Source organism: Schistocerca nitens, chromosome 3, assembly GCF_023898315.1.
Source record: "Schistocerca nitens isolate TAMUIC-IGC-003100 chromosome 3, iqSchNite1.1, whole genome shotgun sequence".
Classification (NCBI taxonomy): Eukaryota; Metazoa; Arthropoda; class Insecta; order Orthoptera; family Acrididae; genus Schistocerca; species Schistocerca nitens.
Genome location: NC_064616.1, coordinates 567,854,672 through 567,867,199, shown reverse-complemented (window position 1 = coordinate 567,867,199; position 12,528 = coordinate 567,854,672).

Genomic DNA, 12,528 nt, shown 5'->3' with positions numbered 1-12,528 from the left:
GTTCCGTATTACCCTCCTGAACCCACCTATTCCATATTCTGCTAACAGTCATTGGATCTCGGCCAACGCGAGCAGCAATGTGGCGATAGGATAAACAGCAGTCGCGATAGGCTACAATCCGACCTTTGTCAGAGTCGGAAACGCGATGGCACGCATTTCTCCTTCTTACACGAGGCATCACAACAACGTTCCACCAGGCAGCGCCGGTCAACTGCTGTTTGTGTACGAGAAATCGGTTGGAAACTTTCCTCATACCGGCACGTTGTAGGTGTCGCCACCGGCGCCAACCTTGTGTGAATGCTCTGAAAAGCTTATCATTTGCATATCACAGCATCTTTTTCCTGTCGGTTAAATTTCGCGTCTGTAGCACGTCATCTTCGTGGTATAGCAATTTTAATGGCGAGTAGTGTACAATTCGTCTGTGTGTTGATAGTGTTCCACAGTAGTCTACCCTCTGCAGGCCTCTTCATCTCTACATAACTACTGCATTATACATACATTCTAATCTGCTTACCGTTGGTAAGCCTTGGTCTCACTCTACCATTTAGCCTCCATTACCAAACTGACGATTCTTTGATGCCTCGTATTATGTCCTGTCATCTAACTCCTCTTGTAGTCACGTTTTGCCATAATTTCCTCTTCCTCCTCCATTTAATTCAGTAGCTCTTCTTTAGTTACACGATCCTCGTATCCAATCTTCACCATTGTTATTTATCACCACGTTTTGAAAGCGTCCACTGTCTTCTTGACTGAACTGTTCATCGTCTACGTTTCACTTATATTCAAGGCTACACTCCACACAAATACCTTTGTAAAGTAGTACCCAACCATTAAAATTTACATTCGATTTGAACACATTTTCTTTTTCAGAACGCTTTTCCTGCTATTGACAGTCTTCATTTTATATCCTCTCTACTTTTGCTTTCTCAATTACTGCTTCGCTTTCAAGTGATTGAAGTCTTAAAAATTCAGTTTGGTTTCTGTACAAGTTGTAGATAATCTTGTGGCCATGTGTTTTATCAATGACATCTCCAGAGCTTCAAAGTATGTTTTTCAATTAAGATTGTCAAAACCTTTCTCTAAACATGCAAATGCTATAAACACAGTTTTGCAGTTCTTCAGACTGTCTGCTTAGCTAAGCGGTAGGATCACTTGCCTTGCGTGTTCAGACATTTAATTGGAATCTAACATTGTGCTTATGTTAGTCTGTATAGCTCCTCCCCTTCTCCTCTCTACATATTCCTTCCATTTTCTAACCTTCTCTTATTTGCTTATTTCTGGCTTGCCAAATGAGTTCTTGACGGTTGCTTCTCCTTTGAGAAAACTTTTCTTTCTTCTTTCTCATTTTCTCATTTTCCAAGTGTAATACTGCGTTGCGATTTTGGACTCTCTGTCAGTGTCATGTTTAGCCATTTCTATTTCCCATGGCCTACTTCATTTGCTGCATTTTTATATATTTTTCCTCTTGTCAATTAAATTCAATATATCACGTTTTATCGAACGATTTCTACTTTGCCTTTTTCCCGTTTATATTCTCTGCTGCATTCACCACTTTTTTCTCTCAAAGATATCCATTCGTACTGTAGTGGATTCCTTCCTCTGTTTCAGTCAGTCGTTGCTTTACGGTAACTTTAAGATTATCGAAAAACTATGGGTCTTGAGTTATTCAAGTTCCATCTCCTTAATTTTCTACCGTTTATTGTCTCTTTAGTTGTAAACTGCAGCTCGTAACCAATAAATTATTGTCTGTTTGCGTCTGCACCGGGAAATGTCTTACAATTTAAAATCTGGTTTCGAAAATTCAGTTCAAAATATGTATTATTCTTTCATGATTCTTAAGTAATGTTTTGGCGATGATTACATTATGCTCTGAGCGAAATTCTATCAGGTGGCTTCCACTTTCATCCCTCCCCCCAAGCCTTTGTGTTGTTACTGTTTTCCTGTACCTGCTACCGTATCACATTTTAAATTTTTGTCTCGCTTAACTATCTGAATAATCTCTTTTGTCGTACATTGTTTCAATGTGTTACGAGATAGTGAACAATCATGAACGGTGGTCATGAAATCTGTTTATGGTGAAATGAGAAAACATCACTAATGAAATATGTGAAAGAGTACATTGTAGCCGGCCGAAGTGGCCGTGCGGTTAAAGGCGCTGCAGTCTGGAACCGCAAGACCGCTACGGTCGCAGGTTCGAATCCTGCCTCGGGCATGGATGTTTGTGATGTCCTTAGGTTAGTTAGGTTTAACTAGTTCTAAGTTCTAGGGGACTAATAACCTCAGCAGTTGAGTCCCATAGTGCTCAGAGCCATTTGAACCAAGTACATTGTACAGAAAATGAAAAACTGGTATGTCCTCAACCAACTTCGTCTTTCCTTCATGTAGGTGTAAGATACAGTTAATCAAACGCACCAGGCGTTGCAGTGGGTCCCGCCCCGTACCTCAGTAGCTGTTCGTCATTGGCTACCGCAAGCGTCTGCCGCTTCCAGATGGGAACGCCAATTCCGCGAGCCGCCGCGTCAAAGCGGAAAACGCTTGCCGGTGCCGTTGTCGCACGCCGCGCTGCCGCGCTGTAGTGGGAACCGGCCTTTAGCTCCAGTCGCAGTATACTTCCTGTTATGATACGGCGCAGTTCGCTACACGACCACGGTGCGACGACGAGTAGTCTCCCCTTCGATATGAAAGAGGAATAGAATGTTGCGCATGTGGTTCCCAGTTATAAGTTATGAAATATTGGCCTATTCTACCCCCACTGCATGGTGTGCCACTGGATATTCAAGGGCCATAGAGTAGCATGTCATAAATTACGATTATGAACCCATTTCTATTCTTCCAATTACAGCGCCATCTGTGGCGAAACAAAGAAAATGCTTCAGACAAAACATAGGTAAATTTTGCCATAGAACAGTAATCTGCATTAAAATGTGGGGTTCCCATGGAAGATTTCAAAGTTGCCTCTAGCCACCAATGCATGGTTGGGTTGGCAGGCAGTGTGTGATATGGTTGCATGTCCCCCTCCGAGACAAACAAATTGAAATATAAATTTTTTTTATCCGATGTGTAGTTTTCGAGATATTTGAATGTCTTCAGTTAAAATGAACACCCTGTATAACACATATACACCATTTCTAACTCACTGGCTCTCCGCCTAAGAGTTCAAACAATACTTATAAAGCATCTTCTCTTTTAGGGTATTAATAAGTCGGCCGGAGTTCTAGGCGATACAGTCTGGAACCGCGCGACCGCTATGGTCGCAGGTTCGAATCCTGCCTCGGGCATGGATGTGTGTTATGTCCTTAGGCTAGTTAGGTTCAAGTATTTCTAAGTTCTAGGGAACTGATGACCTGAGAAGTTAAGTCCCATAGTGCTCAGAGCCATTTGAATCATATTAATAAATCGCATCATCTTTACTTAAGCTTTTATTTTTACATCACTACCGGTTTCATGATATTGGAAGCCACATCTTCAGGTGACGTACACTGACGAGCCATAACATTACGGCCATCTGGTTAATAGCTTGTTTGTCCATCTTTGGAACGAAATGCATCACTGAGTCTGCACATCAGGGATTCGGCAGTTTTTTGGTAGGTTCGTGGAGGTATGTGGCATTAGATGTCTACGCACGAGTCATGCAATTCGCGTAAATAACGGGTCGTTGACTTGCGTAGGCAGGGATGCGCCCGATAGCGACCCAGATGGGTTCCATAGGATGACATCAGCGGAATTTGGTTGCTGGATATCAACGTGAGTTCATTACAAGACTCCTCAAACCACTATAACACTGTTCTGGCTCCGAGACACTGGCAGTTACACTGCTGGAAGATGAAATGGTCGTCGGGGAAGACATCAAGCATAAGGGGATGCAGGTGTTTCGCAGGTGTCAGCGTTTCTTAGGTTACTACCATAAGTCCCATGCAAACGTAGGACGATGTCTCCCGCAGCATAATAGTGCTCCCACCAGCCTGCGTCCGTGGTGTCCTGTAAGTTTCGAGGGGCCGTTCACCTCGATGACAGCGTTTGTGGAGACGACCATCGACCTAGTGTAGCAAAAATCAGATTTACCCGAAGAGCTGACACGTTTCCATTGATAGTCGGTCGAATCCCTATGGTCTCGTCCCCACTAAAATCGTAATTGACTATATCGTTGGGTCAACTTTTGAACACGTAGGGGTTGTCTGCTGCGGAGCTCCATGTTCAACAATGTACGAGGTATGACGTCTTGCGAAACACTTGTGCGTGCTCCAGCATTGTGCTCTTTCGGCAGAGCTGCCACAAATCATCATCTATCCTACTTTTCATAGAAGACAAGCCTGAGAACCCCACGTTCTATGAAGAGTCGTGCACATCCAACCATTTTGCGCCTAGTGGTAGTTTCACTGTCCTTCTACCTCTTTCCGTAGATGCTCTCGATGGTAGCACCTGAACATTCGACCAGCTTCTCCATTTTCGAGATGGTCGTTCAAAGACTCTACGTGATAATAACCTGTGCTTTGTCAAAGTCGCTTATGTCAATGTATCTTCCCATTTGCAGCCCATGTCTTCGCTAGGGTGTTCCCATGTCCGTGTCTGCTCCGTCTGCATTCTTCTGTTACAGTGTCGCGTTCTCGCAACACCACCAGGCGGCACCAAAAGTCGCGGTGGGCACTGGTCATAATGTTTTGACTTATCAGTGTATAACTAAAACCTTAGAGCCTAAAAGCTCGGATGTCTGTCACCAACATTAATTTTCCGTCAGAACAAAACACCTCTAAAAGGTGGTGGTTTGTTCTGACGGGCAACGACTATCGGGCACAAAATTCCGAGCTTTGTAGCTCTGTTGTTTTAGTTGTATATTCACCTGAAGATGTGGCTTTTAGTGCCATGAAACCGGTAGTGATCTAAAAATACAGGACTAAATACATCTGAAGGAATTTAAGGTGGCCCTGCCTACAATGTTGTCTGCATTTTCTCTTTACGCAGTTCACAAAGGAAGTTTGTACCTTCTAGAAGTCTCCAATGTCTACCAGAACTTATACTTTTTCTTTGCTTAAATCAATTTCTTGGGATCATACATGTATATGTTGGACTTCTTCAGCATTTTGCAGTATGGTTCAAAACGAGTACAGCGTATGTTTTCAATTTTTAAATAATAAATAATTTAAATAATATAAAGAGTTTAGTAACTCTACAGAGAGCGTTTTCCTGTGCTGATTTTTTTATATAAGAAAATACTGAAAATATATGCTGTAGCATTTGATATGGGCTGTTAGTAAAACCGATGCAAAATTGCCAATATTCCAAAATCGGCGGTTAACAGTTGCATCTATTATTTTGAGAAACATCTATCCAGAAACCTAAAACGTCTTAAATGTTTTTCCACTGTTTACTTGGCAGGACGTTCCATTCTGACACGATGTCATCTATTCTACCAGTTATCTTTGTACTTCTAGAGCTGGAGCCAAGTGGAAGAATATGTGGTCTCTGCTGGGAAGTTGCAGTGGAAGGGGGAAGTGTAGTCATCCATTGCAAAACTGCTATATTTTCTGGCAATCTCTTTTGGAATTCCCTGCAAAATTCTACTGGAAACATCGTGCATCTCTCATGGGCATCGAAACGTTCTTCTGGCTTAAGAACTTTTGTCATAGATTGAAATTCATAACACAGTTACAAAGCTAAAGTGTTCTTTAGGTGATTTTCAAATGAAAATTTGCGAGTTCATGATCCTTTAGTTCTTATAGCTGAGTGGGAACAATAATCTTTCTGAGTAGAGATGAAAATTAGGAAGGAAGCTTCCAAGATTTTCTCTGTCTCAAAAATCTCTACGTGAAAAGGCAAATTTATTCTGCATATGGATTTTACTTCATTCCTGAGGAACCTAAATAAGATTTTGTATGTTGGTTAGTCCATTATCTAGTAAAGTTGTTAAGCCATGCAGCATTTATCGCTGCTTTTAGAAAGAGAAGATAGCAACTTCAATTGTTCCCATTGCTTCAAAATTGTATCACTGGCAGAATACTTAGCTAGCCATCGTCTACCAGAGAGGCCTTGAATTTTTTTTACGATTGAAATTATCATTCATAATTTAATACAGCTATCTGTGTTAGTCCAGTCTCTTAGGACTGTAATACAACCAATCGTTTGTTTCTCTAATAAGGTATTCCAGCTGACGTGGGAAGGCTGCTGCAGCTTTCTCTGCACTAAGGTGAAGAGAATGGCAAACGCACTTAACAACAATTAAGTCGGGAACTATTTCTTTCAGAAGAGCAGTTAGGGAGCTATTGACTCCTGCCATTGGAGTTACAACATCCACCCCAATTCCTATCAGATTTTTTAATTTAAAACCATTGCTTTCCAATTTTGAATTTAGGACACTGTAAATGGAGTTAACATCATAAGCAAATAATTGCAGAATGCAATAAAATGTAGATATAATGTATTTCTTCAAAGCAGAGGGGTACACAAGGGAATTGCAAAGCTTCTTTTGAATAGTTACATCTATGTTTTCATCAATAATTAAAGAATATGGAGCATTTCCTATTTCTAGAAGTAAATCCTCTTGGACACTAGCACCAGACAGGTCAAGGGCCAAACAGTCCGAAAAGCAATGATGGTAATCCCTTTATAACATGCATTAACACATGGAGAGCAGTAATTAGTATTTATTTTCATCATAACTCTGCATGTCGAGCTACGTATTCATATATTCAGTCCAAAATATCATTGCGGAAAAATATTAACTTTAATATTCTGTGCTTTAGTCTTAACTCAAAAAAGCAGTAACATGACGTATTAAGATGTAAACTGTTGCATATAGGCTACAGGACAAGCTAAATAAACATCGTCACTACTCAACTTTGCATGTAAAATCAAACAAAAAAGAGAGAAAGCAGCTTTCAACAAGGTATCTTATCCTTACGCCTTTGTGTCTCTGGAAATACCTTTTGTCTCCTTATGCCATATTCACTTTATACACTCCTGGAAATGGAAAAAAGAACACATTGACACTGGTGTGTCAGACCCACCATACTTGCTCCGGACACTGCGAGAGGGCTGTACAAGCAATGATCACACGCACGGCACAGCGGACACACCAGGAACCGCGGTGTTGGCCGTCGAATGGCGCTAGCTGCGCAGCATTTGTGCACCACCGCCGTCAGTGTCAGCCAGTTTGCCGTGGCATACAGAGCTCCATCGCAGTCTTTAACACTGGTAGCATGCTGCGACAGCGTGGACGTGAACCGTATGTGCAGTTGACGGACTTTGAGCGAGGGCGTATAATGGGCATGCGGGAGGCCGGGTGGACGTACCGCCGAATTGCTCAACACGTGGGGCGTGAGGTCTCCACAGTACATCGATGTTGTCGCCAGTGGTCGGCGGAAGGTGCACGTGCCCGTCGACCTGGGACCGGACCGCAGCGACGCACGGATGCACGCCAAGACCGTAGGATCCTACGCAGTGCCGTAGGGGACCACACCGCCACTTCCCAGCAAATTAGGGACACTGTTGCTCCTGGGGTATCGGCGAGGACCATTCGCAGCCGTCTCCATGAAGCTGGGCTTCGGTCCCGCACACCGTTAGGCCGTCTTCCGCTCACGCCCCAACATCGTGCAGCCCGCCTCCAGTGGTGTCGCGACAGGCGTGAATGGAGGGACGAATGGAGACGTGTCGTCTTCAGCGATGAGAGTCGCTTCTGCCTTGGTGCCAATGATGGTCGTATGCGTGTTTGGCGCCGTGCAGGTGAGCGCCACAATCAGGACTGCATACGACCGAGGCACACAGGGCCAACACCCGGCATCATGGTGTGGGGAGCGATCTCCTACACTGGCCGTACACCACTGGTGATCGTCGAGGGGACACTGAATAGTGCACGGTACATCCAAACCGTCATCGAACCCATCGTTCTACCATTCCTAGACCGGCAAGGGAACTTGCTGTTCCAAAAGGACAATGCATGTCCACATGTATCCCGTGCCACCCAACGTGCTCTAGAAGGTGTAAGTCAACTACCCAGGCCAGCAAGATCTCCGGATCTGTCCCCCATTGAGCATGTTTGGGACTGGATGAAGCGTCGTCTCACGCGGTCTGCACGTCCAGCACGAACGCTGGTCCAACTGAGGCGCCAGGTGGAAATGGCATGGCAAGCCGTTCCACAGGACTACATCCAGCATCTCTACGATCGTCTCCATGGGAGAATAGCAGCCTGCATTGCTGCGAAAGGTGGATATACACCGTACTAGTGCCGACATTGTGCATGCTCTGTTGCCTGTGTCTATGTGCCTGTGGTTCTGTCAGTGTGATCATGTGATGTATCTGACCCCAGGAATGTGTCAATAAAGTTTCCCCTTCCTGGGACAATGAATTCACGGTGTTCTTATTTCAATTTCCAGGAGTGTATATTCACATTAACCCTTAAACAATTTTCAAACTTTAGGTCACGAGCTTCACTGTACCGTTATTTTTACTAAAGTCACCGAATAATCATAATCGAGGGAGCCCCCAATTCAAAAACAGTTTAAGTTACGGAAGTGGTCCTAAAGTAGGGCTGCCAACGAAAAATCAAGAATGAAATGTTTTAATGTTAAGTCGGCTGAAAAATTTTTAATCGATATCATATTCGAGAAGCCACTAAATGTTTCTCACAAAGCACACTTCCTTCTACGTTTCCACCTGAAGCACTAATCCCGCTAAATTTCCCACTAAGGCAGCTGATTCCCCCTGAATTTAAGGGTACAACGCCCAAGCTGGCAACACTGCGTGTAACTAAACTGTCAGATCGCGTAGGTTGGCGGTTATGTCAACAGTAACGGATTAAACTTTTGTCTACTATTATTAATAATAGGAAGGGACCAAGTTAATGTGGCAGCACAGTATAAGCTATTTTCATTAGTAATATAAACTGGCATAAATGCCTAGTGTTATTGGTAATCAGGCGCACATGACTTTTTTGACGCCAAGAGCGATCGGTTATGAAATTTACATCCGTTATGTAAGTATCGACAAAGATGTCGAAAATTACTCCATGTTATTAATAGCTTTTCTCGGAGCACTTATTCACTTCCAGCGAAAACCCCTGTGTGCCGCAGAACACAGTTTGGGAATCGATGATAGTACTATAGAGCACAGTAGCACGTAACGCAGGGCTGGCTCCAGAGATTTTGTCGCCCCGTGTGAAAATATCAAGTGCCGCCATTTCCCCTCCCCCTCAATGCATTTTCATAAGCAGTCATCCGTTTTCACAATATCATTTTTCCATGACGTTTTATTTTCGCGTTTACTTGTAAGTATTTCTGACTTGAATACATCTTTAACACCAGGGATAGGTATGAGGCACCAGTCAGTTAAACGGAAGTGAAATGTTTACAGTGTAATACATTTTGAATTATAGTTCAAAAATTAATTACGTTAACCAAAATAAAGCTATGTTAGTTATGTCACTCGCAGAGTATATAACTACTTAAAATCTGTTCACTTTTTGTCGGTTCTTCAGCAGAGGGGTGATGTGGAGGTCGAAGTACTACGACCAGTGTTGCCAACTCAGTGGTACTGAAAGTTCCCAAAAGCTGTTTCAAAAGTCACCGTTATCAAGCAAAATACCCCAGATTTAAAACAAATATAGAAACAAATAAAATAGCAAATTTAGCTCAAAATTTGTTATTATGTTTAAACGAAATTGATAATGATAATTAGATGCCAACTAAAATAAAGTTTTTTTTTTTAAATTTACATTTACATTAAGTCCTCATCCACATTGCCATATTCCTCCATTCTTGATGGTGAATCACTAGGCCTGGTTGCTCCATTGTCAGGAGCAGACTGTCTGGTGTAACTTGATATTGTATCCATCAACTGAAACACAGAGTCAGGTGGTTCATATGAATGACAATACTTTTCTATGTGCTTTAGCCTACTTATTAATGTGAGAATCGAGTTCAGGGTATCGATATTCATCCTAATACGCAATTTTGATTTCACATTTGACAGAAAACGCTTTCCACTCTGCCTTTGAATGGGGGAAACTTAACACTTTAATATCGAGACACCATAACTCTTGAAAGAAATTCATGACTGTGGAATCTTTAGAAGTACCTACTTCAGTCCAAACATCCGCTGTATTACTGGTGTTGCGCCATTTTATGAACTGATGTTTCGCAACTGACAAATGATGGATTCCATTACGTCGGGCTCCGTACAAGGAAATATTTCAGCTAATTCAGTAATTGGTTCTTTAAGAGACTTGAGACCCTCGTTTACAGAGAATTTTTCAGGATGTGAACGTTATTAGGAAGCCTATTTCTTAGTTCTTTAGTGAGTTCAATTGTGAAATCTCTGCACCGTTTATGAAGGAGATTTTCAGTTTCACGACTGAGTGTAATTTCTGAAATCATTTGCTCAAATTCATACCCTGTGTATGGTTTAGGATCTACATATGAATCAGTGTCACTTGTCAGGATATCTACTTTCCCTGTAGGTATTATAATTCTCCTACTCGATGATTGGATGAGATTTGTCAAATCCGGAAGTAATTTTGTAAGGTCAACGTTCTCACTATTGGTTTTAAATAACACAAATATAACTTACTCGCAGATTCGCTATACATGTTGTACAGTTTTCTGTAAGTCTGGCAATCTGAAAGTGGAGTTTCATTTCTTTAAAATAATATTATTGTAACAACTCGCTCAGTAGAAAGCCATCACGTCTCACACACAGCTGGAATTTCCAAAGGTTCTTTCCGTTCATTTAGTGTTTTATAAATGTCCCTGTATATTGCTTGGATCTTAGACGAATGCGAAAACCAGCTGTAGGTTTCTCAAACGAAAAAGTCGTTATTTCTTGGCAATGTCTCTTCTGTTGCATGAGAGACTAGTAACTGCAATGAATGACAAAACAACGCATCATAATCAGGTGTCTGTCATATACACCATTGTTTATTCCTGTGTTTACAGAAGGTATGTCAACTCTGACTACAATAATATCTTCCGGGTTATGGTACTCCAACAACGCTTCTATTGAGTTAACAATGGCTTCAGCTGTGCTAGATTCTAATTCCAACAAACCCAAGAACGTGCACACTATTTTTTTGGACTGAGACGCTGTAATAGAATATACAAGCCCCGAGTAATTTTGTAGTGGACATACCTGTTGATTCATCTAAAGCTAAGCTGAATTCATTTTCACCAATATCGTGACACGAAATTTCCGAAAAGTGTGGAACTAACACCATTACGACAGTTTCTCTGTACTTAGTTCTGTGTAACTGGAGTTCTCTGTACATTTTCTATCTTAAAATTGTTTTTTACATAATTCTGACAAGTGATCACATGAAAGAAATGGACTGTGTTCAACGGTGTGCATGCAAATTCCTGCTTCCCATAATTAATTACATTTGTTTTATTTTCTATTTTAAAAGAAAGCTTCCGTTTGGAGAACTTTCGAAAGGATAAGAAAATTTGCTGTGTTTTACCATGCTTTATAATGTCTGTTAATTTCGCATTCATTTCGCACTTGCAGAAAGTACAGTAGGCTCCTGCAGTGTCATTTTCAACATAACGTAACCACACTTTAAACTCAGGATAGGATTCCCAAACCTGTCTGTAACGAAAAGTACAGTTTTGCACACGGCCATATTTGGAATCAAACAATGAAGTGAACTTAACTCAATCCAACACTGCAAGCAAACTGTGTAACAGTACACTGCATTCTGCGAGACTCGTTGTTGTAACGTGTTTGCTTATTTTGTTCTTTAGATTAGAACGAGAGAGTTCACAGCGCAAGTTGCTCTTGCTTCATACATGGTGTAATACAGGAAGGAATCATGTTTATTTACTCAGCAAAGCTCTTAATCATTATTGCTTATATGTAAAATGAGTGCCAGCGTCAAGAATACGGTGATACAAGGCTTACTCACCCCTTACATGGAAAACAAGTTCTTTCTCTCCCCTCATGCACTGAATAACCGACAACCGCAAGAGAGGTATTTGGTGTAAATATTTTCTTAGTATGCCTCTCTACAGTATTGCAAAAGTGTTATAGACGTACCGAATACAGAATATAATTTGCGAGTTATGGTAGTGAAAAATATTAAAATTTTCCTTAATACATCCAAGCAGGCCACAAAAAAGTCGCCAATCCCAAACATGAGTTTTAGTCGCTGTTGGGCTTGTCAAATACTCCCATGTTGGAGTTGGAGTTGGAGTTGGGGTGACCCGGCATAAATTTCCTGGATTTTAGTTTAAAGATGGAAGACAGCAACCATAAATATAAAATTTATCGAAAAGACTCATTCGCTGACACATTCATCCTGGCTTCCTCCCAACATCCTACAGCCTATAAACATGCTGCATTCCACCCCATGATACACCGTCTCTTTTCTATTTCTATGTCCCAAGAAGACTATGAGCAGAAACTTAATACAATAAAAGCAATAGCCACAAATAATGAATATAACCCAAAAATCACTGACAAAATTCTGGGTAAAAAGAGGAAGAAGCAAGCCAGGTCCCTACTGTCCCCAATGAAAAACACAGACAAACTGGAAAGAAATGGTGCAGA